At 34.3% G+C, this 6,199-nt stretch overlaps 1 pseudogene; it reads left to right on the forward strand.

Moving 5' to 3' along the window:
* LOC123246618 overlaps window positions 1-5,617 on the forward strand; it is a 128,745-nt pseudogene extending 123,128 nt beyond the window's left edge.
* The last annotated feature ends 582 nt before the right edge of the window (window positions 5,618-6,199 follow it).

Here is a 6,199-nt window from a genome sequence, read left to right on the forward strand (position 1 = left end):
TATTAGAACTTTTTCTTTTATATATATATATTCAATAAAAATTGGTAGATATACTTCCTTAACCCCAAAAAATAATTTTTGAAAGATTATAGGGAGTAGAAGTGTTAGTTCAGGAGAAAAGACAGAGGAAAGATCCTTATAGACATTCTGAGGAGTCTGCCAAGAAATGCTGAGACCTCTGCAAGATAAATAAAAAACTTGGTCAGAGGGAGATGAAGATGAGGATGATGGCTGGATAGCAGATGGAATAATGTGGAGATAAATTAGATGATCAGTATCAATTTTTGAACATTTTTCCTCAGTCACTATATGGACAGAATATTTTAACTAGCTGAAATTCCATGTCTTTGCTTATAACTTCACTAGTGGTGGCTAATAGCACTGCCTTAATTTGTAGAAATGTTTTATCCTACATTTATTTTCAACTACCAATCAGATAGAAGTAATCACTATGGCATGCATGTGAATGTATGCATGCGTGTGTGTGTGTGTGTGTGTGTGTGTGTGTGTAAGGAGGCATTATTAACTTAGAAAACGTAAATAATACTGGGAAAGACTTCTTGATAGAATTTTGGGTTAATATTATTTCCATTTTGTTTAACTCATAGGGATTATTGCTTGTGTTTTGAATATATACTACCCTGCTCCAAAACTCTGGTTGGATCAGTGATCTTTAGAAGGAAAATCTCTGTGATACTTTGAATGTGTATACTCATGTTTGGCTTAAAACTGAGAAAGGCAGAAGAACAAAGAGAGATAGGATCAGAAGAGGCAATATATTGATTTTCAATAGTGAACAAGAGAGCCCTAGAAGATATAGATATGTTAGGAAAAGTCAAGGCCCTACAGTTTGTCTCAATTCCCAATATCAGAGACTAATAACATTTTAATAATTAAATAAGTTTGTTCCCTTGTAAAGCTGAAACTTCCTCTCATTTTTAGGATAGAGAACCACCAAATGTTATTCTATAATTTAAATTAATATCTATTTGCTTTCCTGAATACTGCCTTACTTGCATATTTTGATGGATGTGTTTACTCACTATCCATGATTCTCTTATGATACAGGAATGAGATTGAACTCTTACCCTTAAAGTCTTGAGTGTAACCACTCTCTATTCCTTATTCCCTGTTGACCAAGGAAGAAATAAGAAAAAGTAATTTTGAGCAACCAGGTAAAATTGTTTTAATCTTGAAAATCAAAAGAATAATTACTCTAGATTTAAAATGTTTAATATTGAATTGATAAAGTTATAGCCCAATACTCACTGGAAGTTAGGAGGAATAAGGAATGAGCACCCCAATCTCTACCATCCTTTTTCCAATTGCCTTAGAAAGTGGAACTGTAGTGTCCTCAGTGTCATAAAGTGGGTCATTTCTGAATCTGTTGACATATCCATATCACAAATGAGCCACCCAATGTTTGTCAATCTGAAGTTTTAGCTGGGATAAACACTGAACCTTTAATATTTATAGAAAATCATCCCTTTCAAAGTCATCTTTATCAGAGTTCCTAGTTTTCAGGATCCTCTAGCGAATATCTTTCCCTCTTTGCTATTTTAGGAAGTAATTATGTAATGAGGTTTTTCATTGTTTTACCTTCAAAAGCCAGTCCAATTTCTTTTTGAAAATCTTTGCTCTTTTGAATGTTTATGTACCATTATCTGCTGTATTACTGAATCCTTTACACATATTGACTTTGAGGCTGATATGAGAAGTATGGATTTTGTTTCCCTAGGATACTGATGTCTAACTGATAAGTGTTCATATTTTTCTGCTGCTTTTAAACAGTCTTAATACATTTGCTATTTTGTAAGATACTTATGGAAGACCGGCCCATAGAATGTTTGCCTATTAGCCTAGAAACTCTGAGCAATCGATCCCAATTGCATAATACTATTTTTGGACCCTCATATTTGCTTTAAAAAACTGTATGTTCTTATTTCTTTCTGCTCATACTGATCCTGTTTATCCTTTGATCAATGAGTTTAGACTTTCTTTAGAATTCACATTTCACTGGAAAGCATTGTTTAGTAGAAATTTTAGCTGCTCCTTGGTAAGAAGTCTTACAAGATATTCTCTTGGACATCTAGATTTACTGGCTATGGTGCATGTGACCCTAGTGAAATTTTGATGTTCCCTGTCCAAATAGGTATGTCTAGAATTTTTTTCCAGATGCTAGCTAAAATATCCTAATGTACTGAGAAAGGTAATGAAGACTTTTCATACAGGCTAATCTAGTTTCTCATCTGAAGGTGAGGGAGAGATTACCAGTTCACCCTGGATCCTAAATTGAATCCTTGTGGTCAGGAAATCTCTAAAGAAATTAGCTTTCATTTGGAAAGAGAAATTTGGATTTCTTTTGCCTTTCTCTTCTGTTATTTTTTATTGTTTTTGTTTGATGATCGACATTTATAACACAAAGGCAAGTCCTTGTCAAATATGGGGCAAGCAGCAATCTTTCCTAAATTTAGTAATTTTTTTGTTGAATATACAAAATTATATATTTGGAAACAAATTTTTTACTGTAACTCCAGGCTCTCAAAGGACTCTTCTAGATTGAGGATATGGACAATGTTTTATTAATACACCCTGATCAATTTGGCAATATTGGAAAATTTTAGGAGGAAAATGAGAGTTAAATAATGGCCCAGTCAGGAAGTAGGCATAATCTCTACCTCCTGACAATACACATAATGTGATTAGGAAACTAATTTCTAGACTTGATGATATGTAATGGAAGGGCTGATCACCTCAGGAGAAGTATATGAAAATTGCTTTCTTTCTGCCTACTAAGTGATAAATAAAAGCAGCTTAGTTACTGAGATGCAACAAAAAATGAATACAAGATACTAATGACAAATAAAAGTATCTGTGGGTAGTAAGTTACCCCCTACCCCAACAGGGGACCCACATGAATATGCCTCTTGTACAAACCAAAATTGAAATGGGACTGCTACATTTGTGTCTTCTTTCCTCTCCTATAGAGCCCTGTGAGATCTGGCTTTCTTGATTTAAATCCCTTGCCTCTGCTGAAGTCTAACTTTGGAACATCTATCAGCACATTAATTTTCTTTATTTTTTCATTCATTCACATTCCACCTGCTTTCTCGAGTGGGTGAATTCCTCCTGGTGTCCTCACTGTGAAAAGACGGACTAGTTGGCTAATATTCAATGACCTCCTGACTGTGTTTCTGACTCTCTAGATTTCAAATATTCTTCCATCACCAATCTTAATATCTGCACTCCCTCTTTTCAACTTCCTTTTGTGTGTTTTCCTCCAACAACCCAGAAACTGAAATACTGTGTCTAGCCCCAAGAGCAACCCAGGACCCAAGACCCAGCAATCAAAGGGACCTGCCTACTCTTCAATCCCAGGGCTCCAAATGCCTTTAACTTCCCCCTCTCTCAGAGTTCTTGAGGGGCCCTATGGAATTCTGAGCTGTAGCCTGAACCCCTCTATGCAGCTTGAATTCCTCTCTGCAATATGAATCTCACAGTCTTGAAAGAAAAGGAATGACATCCTTCTTTTCTTCTGTATCTAGAATGAATATGGAAGAATGACTGTAGTTACAACTTTGAGAATGAACAGGGTTGATTATGGATATTATTTTATGGATAAATCCACTCTCTCCAGGGACTGAGATTTGGAGAAGAAAATGTTTACTCATATAGGGAAGTGAGTGAAATATTTTTGTATAGCCATTCTTGTTCTATTTTTTCTATAAAAAAGCTCTATAAAAATAATTGATGGTACTTATTAATCATTTTGGGAATATATTAACTGCTTACAATCATGGAGAAGGTTGTAAAAGGCCTTGGGATATGATATTGAAGAAGGAAAAGACAGAATGTAGACTTCAGTTAATAGATTTAAAAGAACTCTACTGACTCTTAGAATCTTAGATAATCTTAGGACCCAGAGTGGGGATGTATCAGAGTGAAGATGATATATGTATTAGCCATGTTTTGGGGGACCTGACTTGCACATCAATGTTAATCAATTCAATCCAATGACTCACCACAAGTCAAAAGAGTTAAAAACATATTATGGCCACATACATATGAGAAATTTTCTGTCAACCCACTGGATTCCAGATTGTGGGTAGAGGCTTGAGCAATAGAATGGAAATAGGGCATCATTAAAATGAACCATGTCATCTCTGACATAATGATTACACTTCTAGCCTGCATTCAATATTAGTTAAAATTACATGAAAGGTAGTATGGAATAGTGAATTGAGAGCTCATCCTGAAATCAGAAAGACTTTTGTTCAAAATCTACTTCTCACACTACTATATGTTATAGAGATAATGCCAACATGAAGTGACAGAAGAAATTTCCTCAAGTTGAAGTTCCCTGTACTAATTAAATCAAGGTTCAATTCCTACATCTACTCAAATATGTGGAGCATCTTTCTGGAGACAATGGAAAAAAATGAAAGAATCTCAGAGATGGCCAAGTCTACTCCAAAACTTAATAGGAATTCTTAGTAACATATTCCAGAAGACTGATGATTCAGTATCTACTTGATACCTTGTTTGAGGGAATCCAGTAGCTCCTGAACTATCCCTTTACACTTTGAACAACTCTGAATTTTGGAATTTTAGCCTTACATCAAGTCCAAGTCTGCTTCCATCATTCCTGACATTACTTCTGGATTCTTTTCTCTGGGGCCAAAAGAAAGAAGCTTAAATTTTTTTTCAAAATAGCTCTTTTCTTCAATACATTTTTGCTTCTTTGGGGTAAACATTTATACTTTCTTCAATTAGTCTTTGAATACTACAGTTTCCCATTCTGCTTTCATTCTTTAGATATATTTAAGCTTGTCAAGTCTCTTCCTAATATGTAGTGGTGACAAGAAATGAATATTTAATCTGACCTAGGTAGAGTCCAGTGGAATTATTGTTCCTGGATGTTATTCATTTCTTAATGTAGCCCAAGATTATATTTGATTATTTTTCCCTGACATATTACATTGTTGATTCATATGGAAATGGCACCTACTAAAACTACAGATCTTTTTTTCACAGGAACACTTCTCTTATTATGCTCCCCTCTGCCTGTGCTTGATTTTTTTTTTGAAGCTTAAGTAAAGGATTTTACATTTGTCAAGTCGCTGATAAGCAGATAGGTATAAAAGCCAAACATATTGCTAAGCATGTTTCAATGTCTCCCTTGTACCTTCTCTCCCCCCTCCCACTCTGATTTTTACAGATATCTTACTAAGTGTTAGCTCTTGGAACTCAAGTGTAAAATTGAACATATACTAATTTTATGCTTTCCCTTTCTCCCAGATGGAATTAATCTTAAAAAAAAAAAAACATGAAAACTGATCACTGAACTAATGACTCTAGATGAGTGTAATTTTATGTAAATCCTAAAGGATTCTACAATTAGGAATGGGTTTGATTTCAACCTCATTGTTCATTTTCTCCTAATTGACACAATAATTTAATTCCAAGCATAATAAGATAGTTCTCTTCTCTTAGTACACCTGTGAGCTTTGACAGTTTCCTCAATGTCGTAGAAAGATTAGAAGGAGAAAGGAAACAACAACTGCAAAAACTTACCAAAGGACCTGGTTATGATATTGTATTTCTAGCTCTCATGTAGAGAGGTTATTTATTCATGAAATAAGAAGTATCAGTATCAAATAGCTCTATTCATCAGAATTCCTCTACAATAGATCAAACTGTATAATCAGAAGAACTACTCCTGAGTTCTATCAACAGCAGGCATTACTACAAAAAGAAAAATCCATACAATCACATTTCTTTTCAGTATTATAGAAATCTAAGCTGCCAACATCTAGGAAAAGAACAATAAAGTTAATGGTAATATTTTCTCTTTGGAGGGTTGTTGATAATGTTCAAATCCATTGTCCTATTTAAACCTTATAATATTTCTAATGATAAAGGTGAAGTAGTGTTTCTTATCTCTTTTATTGGATGATAAATATTTTGAGATCCAGTGGCACTGGCCTCTTTGCTATTTTTTAAATACAACACTCCATCTCCCAAATAAATATTTTCACTGACTATTTCCCGTGGCTGGAATTATCTCCCTTCTCATATCTTCCTCTTATTTTTCTTGGCTAACAAATCAGAAAAATCCATTGGGATTTCAACTCACATCTCACTTTTTGAAATATTTTTTTCTAATCTGCATAATGCAAGTGCCTTCGTTTTGTGATTT

The sequence above is a fragment of the Gracilinanus agilis genome, chromosome 4, assembly GCF_016433145.1.
Source record: "Gracilinanus agilis isolate LMUSP501 chromosome 4, AgileGrace, whole genome shotgun sequence".
Taxonomy (NCBI): domain Eukaryota; kingdom Metazoa; phylum Chordata; class Mammalia; order Didelphimorphia; family Didelphidae; genus Gracilinanus; species Gracilinanus agilis.